Raw genomic sequence first — 15,036 nt, forward strand, 5'->3', positions numbered from 1 at the left:
GCTTAATGCTAAATAGGCAATTTAAAGAATGATTTAAATACATAGGAATATACATGTTTTAATGAGACATTTTCAGCCCCAAACATGGAACTCCAATTAATGGTAAAAACAGAAGAAAAACAAACAAACAAACCAATGTAAACTGAAACTCAAATGCTCCATAGCAGGATGCAACATATGAACTATACCTTTTCAATTCAAGCAGTAGCAGTGTATGCATCTTAAAAGGAAATCACTGTATTTCAAGTAGAACCATTATTTAGAAGCTCAATATTCATAATTAAATGGGGCAACATTAAGATACCTTTAGAAAACAAGACGTTTAACGATCACATCCTGTCATTTTCCTGTCTGATTTTTCACACATTGCTTTGAGAATTAAGACTGACAATAAAAATTTAGCTATTAAATAATAAATGTTCTTTAGCCAACACGTTTCACATTTCCCAGCCAGATCCTTTTTTTCTCTATTTACTAGTTCCTCAAGGTTGGGTAATTGCAAAGTAGGTCACAAAACCCAAACCCCTACCTCTAGAGTCATTCTAGGGGAATGAATAAAGTTTTTATTATTATTTGACTGCTCCCAGATTATGAAACGGCCTGCCAGAGGAGATCCATCATGTTACCATCTTGGACAGCTTTAAAAAGGCTGTCAAGACGGATCTCTTCTGGCAGGCCTTCCCAGAATAGCAAACCTGGCCACCAACCGAACCCAAATTTATCATCCCACTGAGTACTTGTGCCTCATCTGCCCATCCCTGATTCTTTTAATTGTATTGCTTTTAATGTTCAATCTGTTTAATTGTTGTTTTAGGGGAGGGAGGGATTGATTGGGATATGGGGTATGTTTGTTCTTGTTTTCATTCTAAACTGCCTCGATTGTGTCCAACAGAGAGGCGGGGTAAAAATAAAGCTTTCCTTTTTTTTTATTTAACTGTGCTACGTATTTTTTAGCTTAGCAGTCACAATATTTGATCCTTCACTAGTCCACCTCATTTCTAACAATAACAAACAACCCTTTTTACTGAAATCTTTAGATGTATAAACTCTGAAGGACTTTGAGAATTGTAAAATACTTCAAATCTATATGAAAAAGATACAAAAAGAAAAGAAAAGAAATACCTGAAAGATACATTTCAGTCAACTTTCCCCTGTACTAAGCATTATTGGCCTAAATCAGAGCTAGGAATCAGGTGGCCCTTCAGTTGCTGTTGGACTGCAAGCCTCAGCCACCATAGCCAATAGCAAAGAATGCTGGGTCTTCTAATACAGAATCTACATTGTTATGTACGGATGGCTGTGTGTTCCTACTCCTGCTCTAAATCCAATTGTTAGTCCCAGTTGGAGTAGACCCACAGACTCAATTGCTGAATGGTAAATCTACATTTACATAAATTTAATAGATTCAATATGTCTGTTGTAGCTGGGACTATGAATTGGCTTTTAAACCAGAGTCTCAAAGACACCACAGTCCAAATGTGCTGAGTCATTAAAAGTGAGTTCCACAAATGCGAGAACATTGTGTGTGAATCATATTAAGGTATGTTTTGTTTTATTTCAATCAACTTAGCTGTCTGGGGAAAGCCAACATGGTGTACTGGTTTGAGCACTGGATTACGACTCTGGAGACCAGAGTTTGAATCCCTGCTCAGCTATGGAAACCCAGTGGGTGATCTTCAGCAAGTATCACTCTCTCAGCCTCAGAGGATAGCAATGGCAACCCCCTTCTGGAGAACCTTGCCAAAAATACCCCAATACAGGGTGGCATTAGGGTCTCCATACATCAGAAATGACATGAAGGTACACGATAACAAAGTTGGCAAGGGCTGCTGGGAACTGCAACAACATCTGACTTGCCGCTTGCTTTCCAGCCTTGATCTGAACATTGCCATTTCTGTGCTTATTCTGATATTGTTTGGCTCATTTCTTTTCTTTACAAAGAAAGTGGAGAAATTATGTTTGCAGTGGTTATGCCCACAGATGGATATCACCTTAAACATTTAATTTCTGCTTTTCAAACCAATTAGCACAAAAGTCTGAATTCCATAACCTCTAGCTATCCAGACTTTCATGATTCATATGTGGAGGAATTTAAATGTACCAAAAGTCATAGAATTCTTGACTCTTACATTTGGAGGAGGCTTCAAGAGACCCTAGTCCAATTCCCCACCATGCAGGAATATACAATTACAGCAGTTCTGAAAGATGTCCATCCAACCTCTGTTTAAACACTTTCAAAGGAGGAGAATGCACCATCCTCTGAAGCAGTGTATTCCACTGTTGTAGAGTTCTTATATAGTAAAGAAGTTCTTAATATTTAGGGAGAAGCTCTGTTCCTGTAATTTGAATCTATTGGTTCTCAGTCTAGTTTCTGGACCAGCAGAAAACAAGTTTGATCCATCTTCTATATGACATCCCTTGAGATATTTAAGACTGGCTATCACATCAACGCTCAGTCTTCTCTTCTCCAAGTTACACACACCCACCTCCTAACTTGTTCCTCATAAGTCATGATTTACAGACTTTTAATCATCTTCATTGCTCTTCTCTGGATACATTCCAGCTTCTCAATATTTCGAACTGTGCTGCCCCAAAACTGGACACTAAATTACATGTGAGGTCTGACCAAAGCAGACTAGAGTGGCACTACTATGTCCCTCAATCTAGACAATACGCTTCTGTTGATCCAGCTCAGAATTGCATTGGCTTTTGGCTGCACTGAATCACACTGTTGACCCATGTTTAGCTTGTAGACTACTAAGACCCCAAGATCCATTGCACATGTACTGCTTTCACCCACCCTGTATTTGTGCATTTCATTCGTCTTGCCTAGATGAAGTAGTTACATTTATCCCTGTTGAAATGCGTTTTGTTAGTTCATCCCAGTTCTTCAATCTATCAAAACCTTTAGGTACAGATTGAGGCAGGATTACAACCGAAGTAGAAGTACAAAAATACAATAAAAAGTTACAATTAATCTCTATCCCTCCCACCATTAAAAATAATAAAAATTCAACAGTTAAAATAGTTACATCAATAACATAATCTGTGGCTCGTTACAGAAAGGCACCCTAGTACATGCTCGCCACGTACTAGGGTTAGAAAGGGGCGTCCTTTCCGGACGCCCCTAACCCTAGTATGCGCTGAGCGCATACAAAATGGCGGCGCCCGTTCTACATGGGCGCCACCATCTTGACGTCGTGGACGCCTAGCGTCCGCATGTCGCATGGCAGAAATGACACTACGAGTGCACCATTGGTGCCTTGCAGTGTCATTTCCATGGCGCAAATAGAAACCGTTTTTTGCGACTTCTTTTTGCTTTGTGGAGGAGCCGCGTGGTTTGGAGGCTGAGGCTCCTCCACGCAGCAAATGATGGTGCTTTTTAGACCGCACTTTTGGGCGGTCTGTAAAGTGCCTAAAATAATCAAAATGGAATGGACCCTTAAAGTGGAAGGGGCTATCCTTCTTCGGGAGGTCAGTCTGGGAAGGCCTGCTGGAAGAGATCTGTCTTGATAGCCTTCTTGAAGGCAACTAGGGTGTTAATAAGACGGATCTTGTCCAGCAGGTCATGCTACAGTTTCAGGGCAGCAGAAGAGAAAGTCCTCTGGGAAGTTGCAGCTAATTTGGTCTTCTGTGGCTGGATTAGATTCTTCCCAGAGGATCTGAGTGTGTGGGGTAGATTATATAGGGAGAGGCGTTCCTGCAAGTAACCTGGACCCAGCCATGTAGGGCTATAATGATAATAATAATAATAATAAGAGTAATAATAGTTATTATTATTATTATTATTATTATTATTACTACTACTCTGCTGTTCAGCCAAAAGGTAATAACTTGTACTGAAAGTAGCATTTTTGTCCATGACCTCACTGAGGAATTAATAAATGTACATGAAATTATTACTTTTGTCCAGGTTTTTGTTGTTGTTGTTGTTGTTGTTGTGTGCCTTCAAGTCATTTTCAACCTATGTTGACCCTAAAGCAAACCCATCACGGGGTTTTCTTGGCAAGTTTTTTCACAGGAAGTTTTCCATTGTCATCCTCTGAAGTGTGACTTGCTCAAGGTCTCCAAGTGGATTTCCATGGCTGAGCTGGGAAACGACCCCTGGTCTCCAGAGTCATAGTCCAATGCTCAAACCACTGCACCACACTGGCTTCAATTCTGAATGTGGACATAGCAATTTTGATTCCAGTTCCAGACAGTTCTAAAGCAGCAGAGTCAACACAGTAAACTAAGCTCTCCAGTGAAAACATGCCCCCGCAAAATGGACAACTGTTACTTCCTCTCTGCCAAATTTCTAGTAAAATATTAATAAAATGCAAGCATCCGTAACTATTCCCTCATGCTTCACTATTTTCAAAACCTGCTTGGTAGCTGTATGAATCATTCCTGTCAAAGACTACTGTCAAGGAGGCAAGTCTTTAATGCATAGACAGCCCATTCTGACATCCATAAGTGACAGAACCAGGTAACCGTGGCTACTGACAATGAAATCATTGTTTAGCAATGTTCAATCCACCCAGTGAAGAAAATATCAGACATCTGCGCATCAGCAATAGCAATTTGTGACCGAAATCCTGCTTAATAGATGCCACTGCCTGATTTCCATTCTCCTAACAGCAAGCAGGAATAACACATGCAAAGACTTCTGTTTAATGGCCTGGAGTAGCTATTTAGAATCCCCAGCAAAATAAAATAAAATAAATCAAACTGATGGAAGGTGTTTCCTGGCAGTTATATATTGGGATTAAGACAGGCTGTGCAGAAACTCAAAACTTCAATAAAATCAATCACATTTGCTCACACAACCTGAATAATTTAAAGGCATTTTATAAGCACTTATCACAGGCAGACCACTCTTCCACAGTAGCAGGTGAACAATGAGAAACATGCCTCCTTTTCCCACTTTGCTTTAAATAGTTGAGTGACAGGCAAGCTCAGTTTGGCCCCAAAACATGCTGCATCTTTATGGTGGCAGAGGCTTTACTTGCTGAATGTCCTCCTGCTATGCATCTCTCCTCCAGGGTGAGCAGATACAAAGGAAAAAACCACAGTTCCACTGACCTGAATAGTTATGTCAAAGAGAAGTACTTATTAAATGTAGCTTTTATTTTTCTTCAAAGTTGCACCTGCAGAATTCCCTCTTCTAAAAAAAGTGTAAACCCTATAGGAGATGTACTGTCACACTACAAATTATGTTAAATGGACAGTGTGCAGCTATATCTGGGGGTTTTAAAACATGTGCTCTGTGACTGAGCTATCACTCCTCTTATTTCATTCATGCTTGTCGGAATATTCTCCTATCAGATCAGAGGTTGACACCTTTTTTTCTGACAGTTAATATATCATCTCTCAGTTGACTAACAGGAAAAAGTTCTACAGCCACAGCTTTCCCATCACGGTAGTTTTGTTGATTCCCTTGTTGAATTTCTGCCCATCACATGTCTGTTTGAAAAGCAAGAAAGAATCTTGTCATTTATAACATAAACTTAGGTGAAGCATCTATGGCTCATGAAATGCTCCTGTAATTCCTGACTTCTGAGTTGGGATGATGAGAATTGGAGTTCAACAACATTTGGGGGACCACAAGTTCTCCACATGAGCTTTCAGAGGCTACAGCCTGCTTTATCATATGCATCAAATGCTATTCTCAAGGTACAGTAATAGATATGCCTACACATGGCTGTTAAAAGCTGTAGGAAAGTGAAAAGTGGAGTTAAATAGAAAAAAATGCCCATCTTCCTAAAATGATTAATGAAATACAAAGAGATTCTAAAGAAGAACCCAGCTGGCAGAGGTGGGGAAGACGACAACTTTAGCTATGGCACCCATGTTGTTTCAGATTCTTCTGGCCTCTTGTTTAGATTGGTGTTCTCTCAAAGTTTGGACCACTGGGAATGCAGGCTGGAGCTTCTGGAAATGGAAATCCAAAAGCATTAGTAGGGCCAGAAGTACAGAAATAACTATAAACTAGTCTTAAAGCTCAAAACTGTAGCATTTTGAGTAGAATCTTACATGCATGGGGAAAGAGTAAAATAAAAGCTGTAGTTTTGGTATACAGTACCATGCCTTTCTTTTATTAATGGTGGGATTAAGATTTCCTGTACCTTGGATCAAATATCAATCCGAATGGAGAGTGCAGTAAAGAAATAAGAAGCCTAGGAATGGGAAAATTGGTCAAGAAAGAACTAGACAAGATACTAAAGTGTAAACATATTCAACTGAGCACTAAAATTAGAATCATCCAAGCCACATCACCACATGTGGATGCAAGAACTGGACAGGGAAGAAAGCCAACAGAAAGAAAATAAACTCATTTGAGATGTGGTGATGGAGAAGAGTGCTGAAAATACCATGGACAACCAAAAAGACAAAGAAATGGGTCCTTGAACAGATTAGGCCTGAAATCTCTCAGGAAGCCAAGAGGATGACACAATGGCTGTCGTACGTTGACCACATCAAGAAAAGACATGACTCACTAGAAAAGACAATAATGCTAGGGAAGGTAGAAGACAGTAGAATGAGAAGACGACCACACAACAGATTCAGTTAGGGAGGTCATGGGCCAGAATCTGCAGGCCTAAGCAGTGCAGTGGAGGAAAGGGGGACTTAGTGATGTCTCATCCACAGGAATGTCATGAGTTGGGGCCAATTCAAGGGCAGTTAACAACAACTAAGTGTCCATCCATTACATTCCCTGTGATTCTCTCTCTTTTCCAGTGCATTCATCGCCACTAAGTTGTAGTTTTTCTCACTGGAGAGAGCAAGTCTATGTTCGGGCTACATCACTAGAGATGCAGAACTGCCAATGTGGTGTAGTGGACTGAAGGGTTGTTCCCACTTACCTATAAAGCGGGTCATGATCCGAATTTAGGGTGCATCGTTCCCACAGAAGCCCGAATTAAAGCTTCCTTACCCCTCATTCGTTCCCACCACGTTTCAAATCAGAATCGAATTAAAATGTTTAAACTGGATTATCAGCCTATAATTCAGTTTAAAATAATAGTAGTTTATAATGCGGGTTATTTTTGAAAGTGGGATACAATTCGCTGTATCCAAATGGGAACGAAAGGGTGTCTGATTCGGGAACCTGGAGATGGGAGGAGCAGCGCTCAAGGGGCTGGTCTGGGGGTGTCACCCTCTTTGTTCTCTTTCTGCATTGCCAGCACCATTTTCTTCAATTCGCATAGACTTTACCCTGGTGGATTGCAACCTCCCCTCTGCTCCTCATTCATAGACTGATGTGTGAGGAGAGCCATTGAACACAATTTTAAACTTTTTTTTTCTTTTTTCACCTCTGTCTGAGCAGCAGATGGGATTTGCAGAACATGCCTGCTTGATCGCCCCCCAGACAGCCCAGGGAGCAATGGAGGAGGCAAAGCGATTTTGGGAAAAGGAGGCTCCTTCCAGAGGAACTATGGGATGGGCTTTGCAGGACATGCCTGCTTGATCACCCCACAGACAGCCCAGTGAGCAATGGGGGACGCAAAGCGATTTTGGGAAAGGAGGCCCCTTCCAGAGGAACTATGTGATGGGCTTTGCAGGCCACTTGATCGCCCCACAGACAGCCCAGTGAGCAATGGGGGATGCAAAGCGATTTTGGGGAATGGAGAGCCTGAACGCCCAGGGATCTGAGGGGGGGATCGAGCCTTATCTTCTCTCTTCCCCAAAGATTCTCTCCCCAATAATGAAGCCCGCTGCGTTGATCCGATTTGCCAAGCCTCCTTCTAGTCTGGGGAGACACAACAGAAGAGCCTCGGATGCAGCCGATTTTCATTGGCTGCCCCCCCCCCCCAAAAAAAAAACAAGACTTGTGACGTCTGAAGCCTACGCACTTGATTGACAGCTTGTGGATGCAAATGGGAATGGGGAGCAAGTTAATCCGCTTTAAAATAAAGCGATTTAAAATAAATGGGAGTGAAAACAGGGTCTAAATGAATCGAGGTAATTTGCCCCTTTTTGTAATGGAAATGATGGAAAAAATTCAAATTATTTCCGGAACATAATCCGAATCAGAATTGCACCAATATAATCCGTTTTATCTGCCAAGTGGGAACGCCCCCTGAGACTTTGGACATCCAGGTTCTAGGCCCCACTAGAACTATAAAACCCAATGCCTAACTTCCTGTCTGTCTCTCTCAGCCTGACTTACCCTACAGAGTTGTTGTGAAGTTGAAATGAGAAAAAGAGGGCAGCCCTACACATCACCGTGGGTTCATGGGAGGGAAGGTGGAATATGAATCTAATTATTAAATAGATTTGTTTTAAATTACCAGCATAATTGCTGCTACTTACAAAAAAATGCAAAGCACATCCTAAGTCCTTGCCTGTATAAAGGTATTTAAGCCCTCTTCTAGAATTCTGTGTTCAGAAAAGGATGGAATTAGTGTTCACAGAGGAGCTTGCTTGGAAGTGAATTAATTCAAATCATTCATGTAACACTCCCCCCTCCCCCCCCCCCCCCCGATCTGCAGAACAGTATAAAATAATACTAGATACATACACAGGTTTACTACCATGGTGACAACTGGGCTACAGTTATTCTGGTTATAGTTTACCTCTGGATTCCCCTGTTTATTCTATACCTTTGTTTCCAGATCTGACTGCTATGGCAGTCTTTGTCCTTTTCTCAGTATGGGGCAAAAGAATACTATTCCCCACCAGGTAGGTGGTAAACTGCTAAATGATCTGTATTCTCACTACTGGGGCCCAAGGAGGACAAGGAAATGCAGACAGATTGACTGTGAGATATGAAGATCCTTGTGATGTTTCCAGCAGCTCCAAACCTCAGCCTGCCTCTGTTCCTTTAACAGCCACTTGAAAAGCAGGCCAAACCTCTCACAGCATGGAGAGAGAGAGAGAGATGTTAGCAGAACCACCTACAAATCAAGCTCAAGTTAAAGGTATAGTCATATGAGCCAGTGGTTAGTCCTGCAGGTTAGGAAAGATTCTAACTTGTCACACCAAAAAAGGAGTGGAAATGTCAGGAACCCTCAACGGAAGCAGGAGTTTTGATCCCAAAAGTTATCAACAATTCTGTAACCTCCCAAAAGCTTTAGAAATGATCTGTGGTCAAAACATGTGCAAGAGCCTCTTCCTGAGTCACATAGTTCAAAGAAAAAGGAAGCCGAGGAAAAGAAGTTGCCTGTCATAGAAACTGAAGCCAGGGTGACTTTCTAATATATCTTTCCTGTTTCTCTATTCCACTCCTTCAAGTTTTATGCATACTTGTGTGGTGTATGGTCTTGTACATACTTGTACAAAAGGGAAGGACGGCCCAAGGCGCTGGATTTTACATCATCAAGAACTGTGTTAATGTCTCTGAGTGGTAATTTACAACAATTGAGCATTAATCTTGTTATCTGAGAAGCAGGAAGTGAGGGTGACTTCCTGCACTGTTGCAAACTAACAATGCTGTATTGTTTGTCATGCCATTTTTCTTTGCATTACCTGTATTTTCAGGTTTGTCTTCAAGGTGCTGGAGGCACAATTATCCTGCTATTTCCCATGCAAAAAATATGTAAGGAATTGGAAGGATTGGAGCTCTAGTTTTTAACAGTGAAATTGTATCTCTTCCTTCGCGTATGTAGAAAGGAAAATTTTTATGACAGTCTACACTGTCTCATCTCCCTCTTTTGTATCTGTGGCCTCTGTCCTGCCAAGGTACCACCAATTTCCCCCCATGTTCTATAGGCTTAAGAACACTCAAGTCCCAATGAAATCTCATTTTTTAAAAATATGATTTTTTAAAAAAATGGTTTCTATGTTCAGCAGGGTGAATTTAAGGTTTTAAATCTACTCACTGGAACTATTTGGGGGAAACGTTGCTACTATGTTTTCTCACAAATTGCTATATGATGTGGTTTACAGATATGAGTAGAATTTGCAGACATAATAGTTCTGTTTCTCTTAAAGTCTATTCTGCTCCTGCTGAAACTTTTATCTTTCCCACACCCTAACATTTCTGAGTCATCATTCTTCCCATCTCATAACATACATTGTCCCCTAATAACTTCTTTGCTTCTCCCTCTCTTATAATGCCAGTCCAAAGAATCTTTTTAGTGTTGCTGTGCCCAGTTTACAAAGCTGCTAGTGAGAGGAGACATGGATCTCTCAAATCCTTATGTATTCCCTCTCCAATTTTCCTATAATTTTATTATGCCTAATTTAGCCAACCTAATTTATATACATGAGCCAGGTAACAAGCAGGAGCAGAAATGCAGACTCTTTGGAGGCAGAAGGGACTGCTTCTTTATGACTCACTGAGCCTTTACCTCTGGCCCAATCAACTCCATTTTAAAATGCTGAACCTCCTTGCTGAGTGGACATCTCCACTAAACAACTTATGACCAATTTGTCTTATGGCAAATTCACCTAATTAGGAGCATATGTAGATGAAAACACCCTGTGTGTTGTCTGTCAATCCATACCAAATTGAGACATATTGTACTGATCTGTTGAATAGCTCAGCAAGTAGCCTGGGCTGCAGGTAGAGTTACCTGGTTTACATACCTTCCAACATTTTACAGGTGAAAACTGGGATGCGTTGTCAAGCTGGCCTAAGTTATTAATGAGGAAGAATGTAAAAGCAAAGAAAGGCTGCAGTAGTTTGCTTTTTCCTGAATCTACAGCAAAAAGAAACATTTCACCTTCTTTTCTCCCTGCTGGGGAGTACAAAGTTCTCTTTCATTTTGAACTCACTTGCAACAATTGGACTAAGATGAGGATAAAGGGAGAGGTGAGGGGAGAAAAGCAGAAACTGAGACATTTTTTAAAGCAGTTAAGAAAGTAGGACAATAGAGAATTAATCAGGGCTGACCTTTGCCAAATCAAGACCGTTGGAAGATGGGTATCATCATTAAATGTTATATCCTGAGCATCAAACATAACTGCTCAGAGCATGTCATTCAAAGGAAAAAAAGAGCAAATCTAACAAAGAAGAATACACACACTTTGCAAGACAACAGTAGTCCAAAACACAATGCAGAAATAATCCAGTTTGAGACCACTTTAACAGCCCTGGCTCAATGCAAGGGAATTCTGGGAACTATAGTTCTGTGAAACATTTAGCCTTCTCTGTCAGTGCGCTCTGCAATTTCTAGGATTCCCTAACATTGAGCCAGGGCAGTTAAAGCAGTCTCAGCTGGATTATTTCTGCTGAGTGTTTTGGAGCACTCTCACCCTGAGATTCCTCTCCCTCTCCCAAAGGACCAGATATGAAGGGTTATGCCCAGACATCTGGGAATTCTAGTTGCAAGTTTAACCATCTGTGAAACACAGCACAAAAGTAGACATGGACTAGCCTGTATTCTGCAAACAAGTTTGCATCACAGCTTGACTGCAGAAGGCAATACAGCTTTAGAACTGGTAAGCGGCTGTGTGAAATCAGTTCATAATGTTGAAAAATTATTTTTTTATTACTTTCTGCCACTAGAACACCATTAAACAGCAGCTCAATTGTTTTATTTATTTCAAGAAAAAATATATGCTGTAATGGTTCAGAATTTTTCAAGGAAGCTGCTGCAAAATGTGACACATTTTATATTGGCAGGTATTTTTACAAATATCCCAGGGGTCTCTCATGTGTTTGCTTTACGTAATTGCATCTGTCTAAGATTTTTAGCAAATAATTATCACTTTCAATTCCTTCAAGCAACCACAAAGGAAGAAATAAACATACCACAGTATATAACTTCTTGTTTCCTGGTTAAAAAGCAAACAGAACAATACACTAGACCAGCATGCAACTAAATATTATAGCCAGATCTTTATATCAGTGATGAAGAAATCCAGTGCAACATAATTAAAAATTGCTATTGTATTTTGTCTTCTTTAGTTTAGACAGAGAGATGGCCTGGGGAAGCTATAGCCTTGACTGGGAGCATAGCAAGACAGAAATGTGTTTTAGCAGCTTTTATTTTAAAGTTGGCCCTTAATTTGAATCGGAAGCTGCTCTAGAGAATTCCAGTCCTCTACTAAGGGCAACATCAGAAAGATCTGACTCTGCAGGAGGTTGACTATTTCTCTACCATTAAAGATGGTGATCCATACTGTCATTCCAGCATCTAGTGTACATACGTAATTATGTCCCACATGTCTGTAGATCAGTTTGTTGACTCCCCCTCCCCCCCCCCCCCCCGTACGACTGCCGATATTGGTTGGTGAGAAGTTTGAAAAGAGGGAGGAGAAACTGTAGGTAACAAACTGCACCTTGAGACCCTCTGGCCTTTTACCTGGATGCAAGCCTTACAGATCTGCTTTTGTCCTAGAACCTGTCCAGGGAATGGATAGGAATCATGCAGTCCTCCAGATATTGTTGGATTGAAATTTACAGCAGCCCTAGCCAGCATAGTTAGTAAGGAATAATGCAGAGCATTGCAGTCCAACAACATCTGGTAAACCACATGATTCCTACTCAAGGCCTAAAGAAACAGTGCTGCTTTAGGTGTTTTACTTAAAGGAATGCCAGTGTCTTTGTGAGTTCACTAATCTGGTATCTATTCCTATTCTCATCTCAGACCTCAGATGGAGATACAAGGAGCAAATGGTGTTCTTCTTAAAGGTTTCCGTATCCACATGGGCAAACAGAAATACTGTATAGCAGTGGTTCTTAATATTTTCTATACCAGGGACCCCCTGGAAATATTTTTTGTTGCCATGGCCCCCATGACGTAATTCAAAATTTAAAACCCAAAATGGTGACTCAAAATGGTGAAGGATCTAGAAACCATTCCTTATGAGGAATGACTTAGGGAGCTGGGTATCTTTAGAGAAAAGGAGGTTCCTTGGTGATATGATAGCCCTGTTTAAATATTTGAAGGGATACTGAGGATGGAACAAGCTTGTTTTCTGCAGTTCCAAAGACAAGGGCATGGGGCAATGGATTCAATCTACAGGAAAAGAGATTCCACCTAAACATTAGGAAGAACTTCCTGACAATGAGATCTGTTTGAAAGCTGCCTCAGAGAGTGGTGGAGTCTCCTTCTTTGGAGGTTTTTAAACAGAGGCTGGATGGCCATCTGTCAGCGGTGTTTTGGTTGTCGGTTACTACATGGCAGGGGGCTGGACCAGTTGGCCTTTGTAGTCTCTTCCAACTCTATGATTCTACGACTCTATGAAAATGCATCAAATTCTGTACTTACTATACACCTCGACTTTGGACAGCTATGGTTCCCTTTACTCCGTGTGTGCTCCAGCTGCAAGAGAAAGAGGCAGGAAGGGTGAGAGAGCCCCGTCCCCAAGAGCAAGGCAGCAGTGCCCAGCAGAGGAGGGAGGCAGGGGGCTCCATTCCTCACCACTTGCCTGGGCCACTCTGTGGCGCTCCTTCCCTTCACTGTTCCCAGTGCCTACACATGCACCCCAGTGGTGGGAGATAGAAGTAAGGAGGGTGGGTGGGTGGGTTGAGAAAGAGGCAGGGAGGGCCAAGAATGGTGACGGTGGCTAATTTATTGGCTAACATCAATACAGAGAAAGAAGCCTCAGCAAAACCAGAAAACTTTATTCAAAAACAGGTATGAAACATTTCAGGTATGCTTTCAGGTATGAAACATTTTTTGGTTATATAGTATATGAAAAGCTAATAGCAACTCAAATGTTTTTCGTGGGTTTACATGCCATTTGTCCACAACTCAAGACATTCTCTTTCCCAGGACTACCTGTCCTTGTTTCCTTCTTACCAGATGTTCTCATGAAACTGACCTTGATAGCTCACAACTGGTTTTTGCCCATCACTCATCTGGGCTGCCCTACTGGGCTACTTCCCTTCGATGCAAAAGCAGCTAGAGAACCAGCATAGTGTAGTGGTTTGAGTGCTGGACTACAACTCTGGAGTCTAGGGCGGGTTACAGACCGCTGAAAAGCGGCAGCCTGCACCCGCCCCTTTCCCAGCCGGATCGGGGCCTCAGTGGTCAGAGCAGCAGCCGCTGAGGCCCCGATCCGCCACTTTCCAGGCTGCAGGGAAGCAGCAAAAGGCCCCTTCCCCACAGCCTGGAAAGGGGTGTCCTTGGGGCTTCAAGCCCCAAGGACACCCCGCAGTGGCAGGGAGGAGGAGAAAGGGCCCCCTTTCTCCTCTGCGTCGCTGGGCGCAGCCGTCTGAAAGCTGCGCTCAGCGGTGCAAACGGCAAAAGGAGCTCCGTTTCGGAGCTCCTTTTGCAGCCGGGGAAGGGGCGCACTATGTGCGCTGGTGCGGTGCGGTCGTGAAGTTGTAATGGTGGCAGCCGTATGGACGCCCCTTTCTAAGCCTAGCACGCACGGAGCGCGCACTTTTAGGCCCGTTTGTAACGGGCCTAGGATTCAATTTCTAGTTCGGCCATGAATCCCACTGGGTGACCTTGGGCAAGTCAAACATTCTTAGCCTTAGGGCAAAGCAATGGTAAAACCTCTTCTAAACAAAATGTGCCAAGAAAACCCCATGATGGGTTCACCTTAGGGTCACTATAAGTCGGAAATGACTTGAAGGTGCACAACAACAACTGGAAAGAAGCATGACATAGACGATCTGCATTCTAATGCTGAGAGCCAGCGAGTTCAATTGTATGTTTGGTCATGAAACCCACTTGCTCTCAGCCTTGAAAAAGGCAATAACAAACCTCCCCTGAACAAATCTTGCCAAGAATACCCCATAATAGGTTTGACTCAAGGTTGCCATAAGTCAGAAATGACTTCAAGGCACACAACACACTCATACACACATTCTGATGCTTATAACTCCATTATTTTTCATACGGCATAAGGAAGAAATGTAGACAGAGAGGGAAGAGGATAACATTAAATCCTTTCTTCTCCTATGTCCAGTTCTTAGAAATTATTTTCTTTTCCTGCCCTTGTGGGGATCACAAAACACATTATTATAAAGGCAAAACCAGCAGAGGAGATCAAGAGTGAAGTGACATTGGCATGGGGCAGACCACCTGAAAAGGGCGGCCTGGCAGCAGCCTAATTCCCTCTGCAGGGAAGCCACAGCTGCCAAACCGCGCAGCTTCCCTCTGGAGGAAAAAGAACCCGGAAAAACCGAGTGCACACGGGACTCCGCCATTG

At 42.2% G+C, this 15,036-nt stretch overlaps 1 protein-coding gene across 12 annotated transcripts in view; it reads right to left on the reverse strand.

Moving 5' to 3' along the window:
• RAB27B (RAB27B, member RAS oncogene family) overlaps nucleotides 1–15,036 on the reverse strand; it is a 138,398-nt gene that overhangs the window by 25,244 nt on the left and 98,118 nt on the right. For 5 of the 12 annotated variants that reach the window (XM_089497358.1, XM_089497354.1, XM_089497360.1 and 2 more), the window contains one exon: nucleotides 13,143–13,196. The exons of 6 other annotated variants lie outside the window; for them this stretch is intronic. The gene's annotated coding sequence lies outside the window, so the exon portion shown is untranslated. Of the gene's footprint in view, nucleotides 1–10,512; nucleotides 10,532–13,142; nucleotides 13,197–15,036 lie in introns of those variants that run through there. One more of the 12 variants, XM_089497356.1, reaches the window with a different exon arrangement.

This window comes from Sceloporus occidentalis, unplaced genomic scaffold (genome assembly GCF_023333645.1).
Source record: "Sceloporus occidentalis isolate IW3139 unplaced genomic scaffold, rSceOcc1.0.p SCAF_1, whole genome shotgun sequence".
In the NCBI taxonomy this organism is placed as follows: Eukaryota; Metazoa; Chordata; class Lepidosauria; order Squamata; family Phrynosomatidae; genus Sceloporus; species Sceloporus occidentalis.